Raw genomic sequence first — 17,048 nt, 5'->3', positions numbered from 1 at the left:
TAATATTTTTATTCATGACAATTTATTAATATGGTTATAAAATTAAATAATTACAATGTAATTTTATTTTAAGAATGTTGTCTAGTTATAAATTTCATTTTTAAAATTTTTTCGGGTTGAAGTAATTTTGCACTTAAATTTTCTCAAATTCGAGCTTTTAACTTTTAAATGAGATTAAATTGAGTGTAAAGCGACTCAACCAAATTTGGAACTTGGGTATATTTTTATTCTCTTATTAGGGAACCTTGTTCTGTTTCGTAAAAAATAATACATTGATATTAATAAATGAGAATTTGAGTAAAAAGCAGCGCAAGTAGCAGAGTGGCACGTGTGGTTTGGTAATAACTTTATGCTATGTTGTATTTACAAAAAAAAGTACTAATAATAATTCTGAAATTAAAGTTAAATCAATTTAATTTGGCTTTTTAAATAAGCAACCCAACGTGCTAATTAATGATGAACCAAACCCCTCACGCGGCCTCAAATTTCAATCATTTTCCTATATTTATTACTTAACGTTTGTTTCCGGAATTGTTTATAAAATAAAGTAATTAGAGGATATAATAAATGCTAAAATTCATAAATTTAAAAAGAAATGATTGCGTGAAGTAATAATTAAATTAAGCTTGAATTTTTCTATTAAAAAAAAGAATTTTCAATTTTGTGTTTAGATAATTTGATTTTAATATTCTCACTTCTAATTGCCTTTTGTTTCCTTTTCTTCCTTATTTTGGTTATTTTGAGTATTCTTACCAAATATTATATTTTTTTTTCTAAAATTCATAGATACAAGATTATGTTTTTTTTGGTGAAAAGAAAATGATTAAAATCAACTACATAAGACAACTATTGTCTTTATCTTCCTATAACAAATCTATTATTTCCTTAGGAGCCTCATTAAAAACTTGTAAGCTTGATTTCCAATTCAAACTAAGTTTAGCAAGACGATCTGCCACCAAATTTCGATTTCTTGGAATATGTTTAATCTTCCACATCCCTTCCGCCCTCGTGATGCACTGAGTCCTTCTGAGTACAGTAATCCCAGAATCTTTCAATTCCAAGTCAGACAAGGTTTGGATGACTTCAAGATTATCAGTCAAGATAATGACTCGCTTGTATCCCTTATTTAGCAAAATAAGAATTCCATCAAGGATACCCCAGACTTTAGCCTCAAACGGAGAACAAACTCCTAAGAAACGAGTGAATCCCACTCTTCAATTTCTATCATGGTCCCTAGCCACACCTCCTGTAGCAACATATCCAGAATATTTGGCCACAGCTCCATCCGTGGATAAAAAAACCCAAGTATCATCCGAGATATTTGCAGAATTCGAACTGGGATTATTCCTTTTACCACTTCCAATGCATAATTCGTATTGTCGAGCCCAGCAACTAGAGGTCTTAACCACATCAGTTGCTGTCCAGGAAGTATTCTGAAAGATAAAAAAAAATTTATTCTTCCAGATGTACCAAGCAATTAATCCAAATAAACATAGCCAAGAGAGCCCACTACCTTGCAATCTTTCATGAGAACAAAGGTTAAGTGAAAGCTAATTCAAAAAAGAGGTAGAAAAGAGCCTTTGTTCAAGTTGTTCTGGAAGTACAAACGTCCACAGATCCTTTGCAAAAGGGCAATCTCGGAGAACATGTGCCAAATCTTCAACCGCATGCCTACATAATGTGTACGAATTACTATGTCCAGTTCCCCTTCTTACACGTTCCGAATTAGTAAGGAGTCTTTGCTGAAAAGCCAACCAAAGAAAGACTCTAACTCTCTGTTGTCTCGGATATTTTCAAATAGACTTCTAGTGCTAGTTTTGAGAATTTCAAGTAGTCTATTTTAAAGCCCAATAATCACTACAAACCGAGAAAGCTCCTGAAGTTGACCGAGCCTAAATCACCCTATCTGATCCAGAGTCTGAATGTGGGGGAAGAATACTAATAATCCTACAAATCACATCTTCAGGTAACCATACATTAAGTAGATCCAAATTCCAGCTCCAATCTGATTTGACAAACTCCTTAACATGACAGTCCAAATCAAGGTTAGTAAAAGATGGAATTTTAGAGATTAAAAAACCCATACCTGGAATCCAAGGGTCTTTCCAACAACCGATTGTAGAGTCATTGCCAAGAGACCAAATTAAATTCTCATGGAATAACAGTCATATATTAGAAAGAGAACTCCATAAATGGGAGCATTGATTCCTGCTAATAGAGTTCGGAAGCTGTTCTTTCCAACTATACTTAGAGCGAAGGACACAAACCCAAAGTGCATCACTATTAGAAACAAGGATAAAGCCAATCTTCATAAGAAATGACTTATTTTGATCATCCAAATGTGTAAAACCAAGGCCCCCCCGAGCCCGTGGTTGAGAAATAGAGTCCCACCCTACTAAAGATATTTTAGGATGACCATCTGTGCGACCCCAAATAAATTGTCTGACCAATTTCTCAATATCTAAACACACACCTCTCGAAATCATCAGAGACTGCATAAAATAATTTGGAATGGAGAAGAGTACTGATTGCGCCAAGGTGATTCTCTCTACCATAGATAACTTCCTTGCATCCCAATTCTGCAGTTTCCACCTTACCTTAGCAACAACAAAACTTAACGTATTTTTGGTAACCCTCTCGTGAAGAAGAGGAACACCTAAATACTTGCTAATATTCTGAACTTCCTGAAATCCGAACATTTGAGTAATTTAATTACGAACATCACCTGTAGTAACCTTGGAAAAGAAGATATTACTCTTTCTAACACTGATTTTATGTCTTGAAGTCTCACAAAATTGGTTAAGGATGAACTCTAACAGCCGTGCTTGATTCAGATGTGCTTTGCAAAAGATCACCAAGTCATTGACAAAAAACAAATGTGAGACTGTAGGGTTATTACGACATAACCGAATAGGTTTCCAATTACCGATATCCATTTCAGTTTGAATAATATGCCCCAACCATTCCATGCAGAGAACAAAAAGATAAGGCGATAGAGGACATCCTTGACAGATTTCTCTAACCACTTTAAACTTTCGAGCAGGCACACCATTCTAAAGGATCTACAAAAAAGAGGTAGAAATAAACTCCCAACTAACTCTGTCGTAAGCTTTCTCCAAGTCCGAATTAACGACCATCCGGTTTTTCCCTTTCCGCTTGCATCGCATAGAATGGATGACTTCTTGGGCAAGAATAATGTTATCAGATATGTTTTGGCCAGCTTTGAAATGAGCTTGTTCTTGAGAAATCAGTTTAGGAAAAATCACCTTAAACCGTTTTGCAATCACTTTCATAACCAACTTATAAAGCACAGAGCATAAGCTAATGGGACGAAATTGACCGAAATCTTTGAGACTCTCTTTTTTGGGAATTAAAACAATCACCGTGTTATTCAGCTCCTGTTCGATCGGTCTTCCAGAAAAGATATCTTTGACCCACTAACTTTGGAAGAAAAGAGCATGATATCCATCACTACCAGGCGCTTTCAGAGGCGTCATGTCAAATAACGCCCTTTTGATTTCCTCGTTAGTAATATCAACTTCTAAAAAAGAAACCTCCGAAGAAGTAAGTCTAGGAAAACCAAAACTAGGAATGCTTCTTAAGGTAAGGGTAGTCTCACCATAAAGCCTTTTAAAGAATTTTATCGCCTTAGTCTGCAAGATATCTTGATCAGAACACCATTCCCCATCATCGATACATAAGGTAGTAATACGATTGAATTTCCTTCTCTTGATCGTACAACTATGGTAAAATTCTGTGTTTCTATCACCCAAATGAAGCCAGTCACAACGAGCGTTTTGTCTCCACAGTAAGTTCTCATGGTCAAGAATATTTTCCAACTCATCCCGAACTTTCAATTATTTCTAAGTTAACTGACTAGAGAGGAAATGATCAAAGGCCTTTTGAATATTATTAAGTGATCGCATAAGATGTCACTTGCGTGCACCTTGAAATCCATACACATTCCTATTCTAGATTTTAACAGAAAAAGTAAAATTATTTAAGGAATCGACCATATTACCTACAAAATTCCACTTTTCTTTTACAAAAGTGGAAAAAGTATTGTGTTGCGTCCATCTTGCTAAAAATCTGAAAGGTCGTCCTTTAGATATGCCAATGTCCAGTTTAGTAGAAGGTACGAGAGGCCGATGATCAGACTTAATACGAGTGAGATGTTGAACTAAGCACTGCGAGAACGTTGGCATCCATTCATCATTTGCTAGAGCCCGATCTAATCTTACAAAAGTACCACCTCATTGCCAAATGTAAAAAGGTCCAATATACCCTAAATCCTACAAAGCACAAGAATCAATGAAATTACCAAATAATTCACAATGCTTACCTAAAGGTAAAGGGACTTCTCTTATCTGTAGAAGATAAAATGGCATTGAAGTCTCCCATAATTAGCCAAGGAATAGACTAAGTTGGGGAGACAAATTTTAACCCTTCCCAAAGAAACTTTCGTTTGAGCCTATCAGGGCTGCCATAGACAAAAGAGATAAGAAAAGACTTATTAGAGATTAAATTATCAACTCGAAGAAAAATAAATTGAGGATAAATACTAATGATTTGAATTTGAACAGAATCATTCCATCCCACCTAGATGCCACCTGAAAATCCAACAACTTCTACCCGATGAGAAGAATTAAAACCCAGTTGCTCAATAATAAAATTAGTTTTTTTATCGCTTACTCTCGATTCAACCAAGCAAAAAATATCTAGTTTATGTTCCACATTATATTCTTGAAAAGCTCGAATAAAATTCCTGCTAGCACAACCTTGATAGTTCCATGAGAAAATTTTTAGATTTGGTTCCATAAAAAATTAAAAGACAATTAAAAATAAAATATAACAAAACCCAAACAAATAAAATTCAAAAGGAACAAAACATACAAAACGCAACAGCCTTACTGCCCAGGGGATTAAACCTCTCCTTCTGCTCATCATCTCTGGTAGAATTTCCAGAATCGAAATTATCCTTAGAGATAGCCGAAATTCTCTCTGCTAATTGTTCCATGGATTTTTTTAGATAAACACGTTGGGAGCCAGCATTTTTGAATCGCACATTGTTGTCATGAAGGATTTTATTCTGCTTACTAATTCTGCCTTTAAATTTATTCCCCTTGCTCGTCCCGGAAAGCCCCACCAGAACCAAAGAGCTGTTTATGGATAAAGCATCTTTGCTTTCAATAAAAACCACCATCGAATGCTTGCCGGAGTTGAGGCTACCTACGCCCACCACCACTTCTCTTCTATCAGACCCCTTTCAAGTCGAGGTTGAACGGTAAGCTGAAGACTTCCCTTCAACATGCAGGATCTCCCCATCGATGACATCATTTGGTACTGCTTCCACCACTAGGGATCTACTACAGCTACTAGGAGCAATAGAGGCCTACTGTTTCTCTCATTCCTAGACATCTTGGTCTATCAAATCCCAAGCCTATTTAGGCGAAAAATCCCCTAGGCCCAATCTAGTTGTAAGTTCATCTGTAATTTGTACAATCTCATTAGTACTAGTGTGAATCAAGTTGGAACCCATTTGCGGTCCAGTATTCCTTTTGATAACCAGGCCTAGAACAAATTTAGAGCCCACCTCCTTAAATTTACTTTATTATTTTTCCTATTTAATTCTGGCTGACCGTTATTCTGGATACCCAAATCTTTTCTGTGCTTATCTTTATTTAAAATACCTTTCCCTTTAGAACTCCAAAAATTAGCCATATCTCTGTCATGAATTTTTTTTTTAAATCCCTATTATTGAGGCCATTGAATCGAGAACCTTTATTTTCCCTCTCTTGATTTCTGGATAATTTCTGCAGGTTGTCCCTAAATTTACGCCTTGATTTCCTTTCTAAGATCATCCACGGTTCGTAGTTCTCGTCCTTCTTCTCTAATCCTTAAATGTTTAATTTTTTATTCTCCGGTGCGGTCACAAACGAGTCAATGTTCACCTCAACCGTAGAGTCAAGAATTCTAAAGTTGCAAATGTTTTTCACATGGCCATACCTTCCACAGTGAAAGTAAATAGTAGAAAGAGAATCGTATTCCACCTTTTGTGGTCGACCATTGATCAAGATTTGGGACACCAATGGCTTTTCCAAATTGACATAAATCGTCATTCTAGCAAACCGTCTCCTCGTCCTACTATCAGTGTTCATATCTAACTTGACCACTTTACCAACAAGTTCTCCAATTTCTGTAATGATTTTACAGTTGTATAAGTAACTAGGTAAGGTAGGGAATTTGATCCAAATGTCATCGTCCAAGGTTGAATAGTCAAATATTGGCCAAATATAGTCCACAGTCCTTCAAAGAGAGCCTTTTTACAACCCAGCTTGTTTTGAAATTTGACTAGGAAATAGCCATTTTCAATATCCATCATGTGAATAGGGGTTGAGGGTCTCCAGATGCTGTAAATTTTGTTCTGTAAAACCGAAAAACCAATATTACGACCTAGAAGTTTTAAGATCACAGTATTATCCATACCCTGGATGAGGATTTGATGAATCCTATCCAAAAAAGTAATAAAAGGCATGCCATTCACAATAGTCCTTTGAATGTCCTCTTCCAAAATATCAATAGCTTCATTTTCTTCCAAGCCATTTAAGCCACCCTTTGAAAAGTGGCTGACAAGCATGTCTCTCCAAGAAGTAGGTTGATCTGAGGGCAGCTCGATCATCATGTCATTACTCGTCTCTTCCTCCTTGTCTCTGAACCTAACCTTATTAGGAATCAACTTCTCCACAATGGATTTTTCAGGATCAACATTTTCACAGAGAGAAATCGACATTTGCAACACCAAATTAGAAAGGTTGTATACGAGATTATGTTAATGATGTTATTATTACATTAAAAATTAACCATGATTTAGGCAATATTTATTAAGTAGTTAATGAGAAATTAAATTTTTTCTCCTATTGGAAATGAATAATGATTAAATAATTATTGTTATCCTCTACTCATTATTTAGTTAGCTTTTTGAAAAATATAGGTGATAGATGTTGGAGATGGTTGGCATGAACAGGGGTGATTTTAAAGAGAGGAAAAGGGCTTGGGACCTAAAAATGAAAATAATGTAATTTATATAAATAATGAAAATTTAAGTTAATATATTAAAATTGTATTTTGGTCTTTTCAAAAATAAAAGAAATTTTGTTTAGCCGTTTTGAAAATGATGAAATCAGAAATTAATAAATGATAAAATTATATTTTGACCTCTTAAAAATTTATTATTCAATTTCGATTCCCCCAAAAAATTATGGATTCATTCCTAGGCACAAAGAGCTTTTTTTTCCATACAATATTAGGAGTGAGAAATGATGGTCACACTATTTGAATTCATGTCGAAAAAGTGTTTGACAAAAACTTTAATTACTACTCCATACAAGTCAAGACATGGAGAATTAACTATAAAAAAAATTCAGATTTAACAAAGTGTGAGAATGAAAGTGATGTCTTGGAGTAAAAAACAATGTTAGGGAAGGGGGTTAATAGGGGCTAGAGCCCCCTAAAATGGGAATACATCATTTTTGATCTTATAAAATTTATAAAATTATAAGCTAATAACGGTCAAATCGCACTTTAACCCTTACAATAATAAAATATAAAGAAACAAAATAATACAATGATGAAATGAGATTTTAAGTCGGATAAAAAAGTATAATGTAATGTCTATCTTATAAATGAAAAGAGTTTATAATTTATAGAAATAAATATGAGTATCTTGGACATGTGTCTTGGAGAGAAGAATGGATAATTGAGTGATAGTGAGCTATTTGCATATGTATTTATATATGATTGAGGTTTCACAAATATTAACAAAAGATAGTAGTGTAAACATGATGATGATGTGGTATGCGGGGTAGGTTCCCCATCCTTTATCAAAGGTGATTAACTTGGTGAATTCATCACATATAGCATCTTTAAATTATAAAATTTTAAAAGAAAGTGAAATAATTCCAGAGGAAGTGCTAAAACCTCGCATAAAATATGCAAAAATGAAAAAGTACTAATCTAACAGTACATGAAGTAATATTTTAAAGTTAAAAAAATAACAGCTTTTGAGATGGACATTCCCAAGGCATTGAGAAAGATTAGATGATGAGCATGGTGGTGGGTAGCAGAAGCACGTGAGCCAGTGTTCACATTTCTAGCATATTCATGGCTACCTCATGACTCATGGTTAATTATTACGTAGCCTTTTTGTCTGGTAAACAAAGCTTGGTGTTGGTGGTCTCAAGCTATTACATTAATTTTTGTATTTAAATTTAAATTATTTTATTAATTAAATAGTAATTTGAGTTAAAATTTCATTTTTGGTAAAAAGAAATTACAAGAAGATATTAACACTAAGATTTAAACATTAAAACTTAAAATACTAACACAAAATTCTAGCCAATTATTTCAAACCTAAAATATAATATTTCAAACATAACCTAAATTGAATTAAATCTAAGTAACCAAAATTTAATATTTGGAAAATTTTATTCTTTTAAACCTACTATTTTGTGTGTATATCATTTTTAGTGGAATTTGTTTAACTTTGTTTCAAATGATTGGATTTAGATCAAAGCTATGCTGTTTGGTTATCATCAAATGAAAGCCATGCGTGGTGCCATTGAAATTATTTTATGCCTTTGTGACCACATTTTCTTTTATATTATACCAATACTTAGTTTTGAATCATTTATGGAGTTCGCCTAAGCTTATCAGTGCAAAGGTTCGCCCACCTAAAGAACTAATCATACCTATTCAAGATGTATTAGAGACCTCCTTCATCATGTTCGTTATGACCCAAACATCGTAACTCCTACCACCTGTCACTGTATGACTTCTTTTGTTCAATCACACCATAGGAGCCTACAACCCTACGAACTAGCCTATAAAATAGTAGTACTAGTTACTAGTTTCATCGATCATTGTCTCTATTGTCCATCACTTATGAAAGGATCATTAAACTCCCAAAGGGCCCAATCACCCATTCTCACTAAAGAGCTTTCCTTTTTGGCTCCTAGCACCTCCACCACAGTTTGAACCGCCTATAACCACCAACCCCCAAACTTGTATCACTAATTGGTACAATTTGTGAGAACAAACTAAAAAAAAAACCATGTCTCTACCCAACCAATGTCTTCATCCTCTAAGTTAAGAAAGCCAAAAAATCCTCAACAACATTACCATGCTTATGCGTCCCTAAGTCAAGGTTAGTATGCCAACCACATCCATGCATGTTATATGTTCATCCCTTACCCCATGTACTAATGCCATATGCAAAAATATACCCAAGCTCTAGCTGTTAGTCGGAGACAACCATAGGAAAACCTTCCTACCCTACAATATTAGGAACTTCAGGCTCAAAGTGAGCTCCTTTAAATCTAACACCATGTGAGCAGACTTATCCTAATCATGAGGAATACAGACGCAGAATGACTCACTTTCAACAATTGGATAATGCTACTATAACATAAGTAGGAGCTCGAAAAAAAGGGCCACATTTCGTTCATAGAGAAATCATCAACTTGAATAGTTTATAATGTCATCAAACTCTCCTAAAAGGAGAAATGAACCCCCCGACAATGTCAACCCTAAGGCAAAATGTAAGAGAGAAAGAGAACAAGAGAGAGAGAGAGAGAGAGCCATTTATGCTAAGTTTTGTTAATATACCTTGCCTATATAAATTTTGAGTGATATGGCATATTTCAAAATCTCGGGGCCTCTTCTAGCTCTTATGTGGTCAAACTTTAAAAAAAAAAAGTTTCGGGGAGATTCCAACCCTAGAGAAAAGTTGGCCATGTGATAAAGTATTGCCTTTACTTAAAAGATGTCATCAAAATGACTATCTAGTAAGGACACCTTCACTTATTTATTAGGCAAATAACCCAGGTAGAAATTATATCAAAGATAAAGGGAAAAATTAACTACAATGGTTTTGACTTTTCGAGCATCAACAATACTAAAAACAATAACAAAAAGAAAGGAAGGTTATAGAGCCTCACACTACAAAGATTAAGTAGGTAAAAAGATATCTTCAGAAGGGGTAAAGGACTGCTAAGATGACACAATAAAAATGGTGTTGAAATGTAAAAGCCAACAAACTCCCCCTACAATTAATAAGTCAATTGTATGAAGTATGCCAAAACCTACAAGATGAATGGGGAAAGGATTGTAATATGAAACCTTAAAGAAAGGTGTTGAAATGACAAAGCCTACAAACTCCCCGTAACATTGGTACACTAATTGAATGAAGTATGCCAAAGCTTACACGATGGATCGTGCATTCAAAGAGTCAATAAGCCAATCAAAATTTACTTTTGGCTGAAAAGCTCAATAGTTTCCAAGAAACATTTATTAAAAAATCCCCATCGCTTCCACCAAAGAAAACTTCACAAACATCTAGTTCTACCTCTTCAGAACATTGCCATCACAATCACAATCACAATTGTGAGAATAATACCATCAACCATAGTTGGTCCCACTATTCGAAACAAATGGCATTAACATCACCACTGCAGTGCATATAATTAATGAGAATGAAGGGAAATTGTGATAAAAATGGAACTATGCAAGCTCAATGGAAGGGTAGTTTTATGTACAACAATTCTGTGTTGTTTAAGCTTTTGTAAGCCAATATTGCCAAAAATCGAGCCACATCATTGTAAAGGAATGGTTAATATAATAAATACACCCTCAAGTATCTTTAGGTGGTTTGATGTAAAACATAAAGAGGTAATAACAGAAAGACACATAGCTAAAAGCCTTTGCTTAGGTGGCCAATAAAAAAAAAGCAATAATTAGCTTGCTAGGAAATTTTAAGAATATAGGGATAACAAGTTAACATGCAAGCATTCTAATTATGGAATAAAGATAGTACAGGCCATAAGTTAAGCATGAGCACTTTAATAAATATCTTGAGAAATGCACCTAGTGACCACCTCTAGACGTACCAACGTCCATAGTATAAATCCTCCACAAAATATATTAAAAAGGGCAGTATTTGCAAGTATATGGGTCAGATTGTAATATAGCTACAAAAAAGTAGATGAGCACTTTGAGGATTGTACCCAAGGAAGGCGAACACTAAGTTAATTCTAACCTAAGCACACGTAGATCTAATTAGTACTTTAGATGAATTATATTATGATGAAATATAAAGAGAGTTTTTTGGGATTTTTAATAATAATAAAATAAATAAGCAAATAACAAGAAATCAAATAGCAAAATTTGTCAAATCTGAGCATAGGTGATAAGATCGCTTTAGTAATCATAACCAACTGTCACTTTGAGTTTTCTTGTTCAATCAACTAGTCGATACCCTAGTAGGATCTTACGATCTTCCACTAGAATAATGAACCAGCAATAATTACTTATCTCTCAACCTCACAGTCCAGACCAATTCGGGGTTAAGGTGTTCATGGATAGGCCATACCAATTTTTGGTTAATTTCTACCTTGATGACTTCATAGGGTTGTCAAGCCTAAGGTTTAAGTTATTCCTTTCCTGAATAGTTGATTCGCTAAGAGAACCCTACAAAACAATTAGTTTATCATACCTCCACTCGTTAATCCCCCACGGGAGGATTAGTTCCTCACGGATCTCATAAACAATATAGACTTGATATGCAACATAAACATGAATAATAATTGAAGAATATAAATTTTAGAAGAAGCTTGATTTGTATTGAATAAAATGTTAAATCCTCACAGATTTTGACCGAGTTCACAAATCTTGTTTCTTTCGCAAAAGTAAAAGAATAATACTGAAAGAAACCTAAAGCCTAAGAAAAAAGAAAAACTGAAGACTAAAACTATGAAGAAAATTATGCAATATGAAAAAGTCGTCACTAACGTGTGTTAAATAAGCCTACTTATAGACTTAGAGTGGCCGTCATCCTTAACCCTAGGTTAGTTGCCGTTCTTGTGCTTAATGTTTGATTGTGCGAGCCAAAACGCCTTTGGTTCGTAATTTTTCCTGTACAAAGGTGATGTCGCGACACACTAGGTCTTGTGTCGCGACATCGAAGGCAGTATGTTTCATCTTCAAGGTATCTTCAAGAGTCTGTTGTGACATGCTCAGACCGTGTCGTGACACCGAAGACAATCTTGAAATTCTTCTATCCTACTTCCTATGTTGCGATATCCAACGCTCTGTGTTGTAACATAGCAACTAATATTGAGTTAGTACACCTTCTAATGGTCTCTTGGACACTCACAAAGCATATTAGCTCACCTTTAGGCCTCATTCGGCCCCTAAGGTCATAAAAGACTCAAATTACATAATTTATTGAATTTAGATAAAATTACAAAAACTTAACTAAAACTTAACCAAAGTGCTTGTATTCAAGCTCTTAAAGTGTGAAAACTAGTTTAATCTGCTATATCGAATTACGATAGATAAAACTCCCCCACACTTAAGTCAATTCTTGTCCTCAAGGAAAGCAAACAAAAATAATAAATGAAAAGACGACCCTTGAGCAAGTATGATACATTTGTTGGCTTTGGAGCACATAAATAAGCATTTTATATTCACATATAATCTTGGCATGATATCTAGATAACTTACCATTTTTTATATCAAACACCTAAGTTCAGTATATTACAAAGCATACAAGTATTAATGGATTCAAATGTAGGGATCCATCAATAAATTATACAAGTAATTTGATTATTCTAACATAATACAAAAAATCGTAAGTGCAATTATTTAGTATGATGTCAAATTGTAAATAAGTCTACCTAGATCACATAGGGCTTTTCGACTTGTAACGTTCTGAGGCTTAGGACATGTATTGAGTTCAAGAAAAATAAGCATCAAATAGTTTCAAGGACGAAAATAGTTTGACACATCATATTGTCCCCTAATCTCTCCCTTAATGACCCTTTCCCGCTCACTGCCTTATTTCTCATCCTCTTACCTTCCTTCTTTCTCATTATAGGAAATCTCAGCATCATATAGCAACTACGGCTAGCTCATGAGTTTTTGTGCTCTTAATTAACGAGTTTTTCTATTTTTGTGACTTTTTCACTTTTCCTTCTTTTTCATGGTACCTCATTCACAAATGCTTTTATTCTTTTCACGTCCCTTTTTCTACTAATTTAATTTTTCTTTTTCTTTTTTTCATTTTTTTTCGTTTTGCACTTTTAAGCTAACCTATAATCACCATACCACACTGATTTTTCCTATCACTTTGTTTTTACAAAATCACCGTAATGTATCTACTTAACCCTCAATATGTATGACCAGACATTTATAATCATGCAATTCAAGACCAAATAAAAAATGTAAGCACAAATTATTGTTTTTAGCTCAGGTTTTGTATAGAGGTTCATCAAGAATTGTTTTCTAACTCAAAATAGGTACTAAGGTTGAATAAACAAAGGTTAACTTTTTGGCACTGAGTGTATACCAAACAATGCCTTAGGTCATTCCTAGGTATCTCAATATTCACAAATTTAATCAACCAAACAATTACAAATTCAATAATCTATCATTCATACTAGCATGCTTGTTTCCTTGTATTCTCTATGTTATTCGGTACATTTAATTGCTTAATGCCTATTTACTGTGTAATATATAGAACTTAATAATCTAATAGTCAAACATTTAAAATCACTTATCATCATGCCATATTTACCATAAATACAATCAACCTATGTACATGCTCCTAACCAATCACTTGTATTTCTACAAGCTCAAGGACACAATTGACAAGAAAAATAAAAGACATTCGTAAAAATTTTAAAAAAATTTCCATGTTACCTTCCACACTTTAGATAACACATTGTCCTCGATGTGTAACCCTGAAAATGTAAGGAAAGAAGTTACTCAATTGGTTGTGATAGTTCTTTAGGAAATTGACAGGTGCTTCCTCCTTTGATTGTTGAAAGCTAAAAATCATTATGCCTCTTCCATGTGGGGTTCCTACGTAAAAAATTCTACAACAATAAATAAAAGAAATAAAAATCTATTGTTAATCTTACTTCTAAAAACAAAATTTAAAGATTATTCCAAATTAATACAATTTGAAAAAAGTGAAAATGAAAGATTTAGTTTAATCATCGTCTGAATCATCATAACAAGGTGAGTGCCCCCTTTCCGTTGGTGCTTTTGCTTTTCTCATGGCATTTCCTTGGTGGGAGCTCTCACCCATCGGGGGTGCAAGGTGGGTTGGGATTCAGATGGCAAGCCCTTTTGGTGTAGAATATTATGACTGGAATGCCTCATCATAGTTGTCCTCATTTCTCGTGAGGTCATTTTCATACTTCTTGGATAAAAGTTTTGCCTTGAAGTTCAAGATAATACTTCTTGGCATTTTGGTTTCAAAATTTTAAGGGATTTGAAACTGCCGGTGGTTCTTGCACATTGGTTTTTCTAGTTTTCTTAAAAGGCATATTTTCTATAATGTTTGCTAGCACTACTAATAACAGATAACATTTCAAAAGCAATGAAACAATAAATTTTCAAGTTTTGGAATTTTTACCCTTGACTTTGGAGTCTTTGTTATTCCTTTCCCCAAGATTGTGATGACTCCCCTTGTTTAATGATTATACTTGCACTTAGAATAAAATGAGAAAGAATTGCAACAAAATAGGAGAGAAAATAAAAAGAAGTGGTTAGGTTTTATAGATTTTTGAGATGGTTTGAGAGAGTTTAGAAGTTAAAAGAGTTTTAGGGTTTGGTTAAAAGGGGTTTTTAAAGGTTAAAATATCCCGATATAACTCACGTCCTCTGTTGGATTGTTAATTTATTGGAAGAGCGGTTTGTCCCCTCCATATATGGATGGTGCGCTGTTCGTGAACTTTATGTGGTTGATTCTATCCACTAACTGTTGATATCTATCATTTTCTTAGACAACCTTTACCGTAGAAGGTCTCCGGTCATATGTATATCATTCAGTTAGCCATTGTATGGAGTTCATTGCCATATTTTCTATTAATTCATATGCATCCTCGTACATTTGGCTCATTAAGACTCCTCCTACGGCTCCATCCAATCTTGACCTTGCATGTACATCTAACCCATTGTAGAAAATTTACAATCATAACCTCTCAGGCAATCCGTGATATGGACATTTCTGAATCAAATTCTTAAAATGTTCTCAAGCTTCATGAAAACTCTCCCTCTAACTGTTTGAACATAGCAATCTCCCTTCTTAGCTAGACCGTCTTGCTAATGGGGAAGAAATTTTGTAGGAACTTTCCTGCAAATTTGTCCTATGTCGTGATGGACCCTGGTGCCTGCGAATCTAACCAAAAAAATACATTATCTATTAATGAGAAAGGGAACAACCCAAGACGAATAGCATCATCAGTGACCTCATTATATTTAAAAGTATCACAAAGCTGGAGGAACCATTTTAAATGTTGACTCAGATATTTTGTCATCGTTCCTCGAAACTGCGAATTGTTTTTGATAATCTGGATCATGGCTGGCTTGATCTCAAAGTTATTGGTCATGATGGCTAGTCTCGTTATACTCCCTTGAACCATATCCAAATTTGGTAGCGCATATTCTGTTAGAGTTCTTTCGTTACGTGCCATATTTGGTGGTGGTGGTAGATCTTATAAGTTATTATTGTTAACCATTTCGAACAATGAATTACCTCGTGATGGTAAATTACTTGCAACAGGTGGCTGGTTCTGCATTTGTTGTTGCTACTATTGTTGTTGCTATCGACTGTTCCTACGAAATATTCTTTTTGGATTAGTGGCTGGTGCTATAGGTTTCCCTTACTACGAGTCATACACTAAACCCAAAGAGAAGAAGTTAGAATAAAAATAAGAAAATAAAATCATAGCTATAATTTAAAATTTTCCTAATTATTCTATTACAATGTAAAAATTAAAATAAAATTAGTGACGTTGCCTCCCCGGCAACGATGCCAACAACTTGACCACCTTCAAACGTACCAACGCCCAAAGTACAAGTCTTGCGAAAAATATATTAAAAAGGACGATATCCACAAGTATATAGATCAAGTTGTAATATAATTACAGTGGAGTATATAAGCACTCCGAGGATCATACCTAAGGGAGGCGAACATTAAGTTAATTCTAACCTAAGCAAGTATAGATCTAATTAGTAATTTAGATAATTATATTATAATGAAATATAAAGAGAGGTTTTTGGGGTTTTTAATAATAATAAAAAGAAAATAAATAAATAACGAGAAATTAAATAGTAGAACTTGTCAAACCTGAGCATAGGTGACTAGCTCGCTTCAGTAATCATAACCAACTGTTGTTTTGAGTTTTCTTGTTCAATCAACTAGTCGATACCTTAGTAGGATCTTCTGATCTTCCATTAGAATAATGAGTCAGCAAGAACTTCCTAGGGTCGTCAAGCTTAGGGTTTAAGTTCTTTCTTTCCTGAATAGCAGATCCGCTAGGAGAACCCTAAAAAATAGTTAGTTTATCATACCTTAATTCACTAATCCCCCATAGGAGGATTAGTTCCTCATGGATCTCATAAACAATATAGACTTGATATATAATATAAACATGAAAAAAATTCAAGAATATAAAGTTTAGAAGAAACCTGATTTGTATTGAATAGAGTTTCGAATCCTCATAGAGTTTAATCGAGTTTACAAATCTGGTTTCTTTTGCAAAAGAAAAAGAACAATGCTGAAATAAACCTAAAGCTTAAGAAAATAGAAAGACTAAAGACTAAAACTAGGAAGAAAATTATGCAATATGAAAGAGTTGTTCCTAATATGTGTTAAATAAGCCTATTTATAGACTTAGAGTAACTGTTGTCCTTAACCCTAGGTTAGTTTCCATTCTCGTGCTTAATGTTTGATTGTATGGACCAAAATACCTCGGGCTTGTAATTATTTCCCGTACAAAGGTGATGTCGCGACACACCAGGTACTATGTCACGACATCGAAGGCAGTATGCTTTATCTTTAGGGTATCTTCAGGGGTGTGTCGCGACATCTTCAGGCTGTGTCGCGACACTGAAAGCAGTCTTGAAATTCTTCTATTTTGCTTCCTATGCTGCGACAACCAACTTTTTGTGTTGTAACACAACGACCAATATCGAGTTAATAC

At 34.3% G+C, this 17,048-nt stretch overlaps 1 non-coding gene across 1 annotated transcript; it reads left to right on the top strand.

Annotated features, from left to right (window-relative positions):
* Positions 1-15,050: 15,050 nt before the first annotated feature.
* LOC128035118 (small nucleolar RNA R71) lies at positions 15,051-15,154 on the top strand. Its single transcript, XR_008191521.1, has one exon. It is a non-coding gene; the product is annotated as a small nucleolar RNA R71 (small nucleolar RNA).
* The last annotated feature ends 1,894 nt before the right edge of the window (positions 15,155-17,048 follow it).

Source organism: Gossypium raimondii, chromosome 11 (genome assembly GCF_025698545.1).
Source record: "Gossypium raimondii isolate GPD5lz chromosome 11, ASM2569854v1, whole genome shotgun sequence".
Lineage (NCBI taxonomy): Eukaryota > Viridiplantae > Streptophyta > Magnoliopsida > Malvales > Malvaceae > Gossypium > Gossypium raimondii.
Note: the sequence above shows the minus strand (reverse complement) of the source record. Positions and strands in the feature narration are given on the sequence as shown.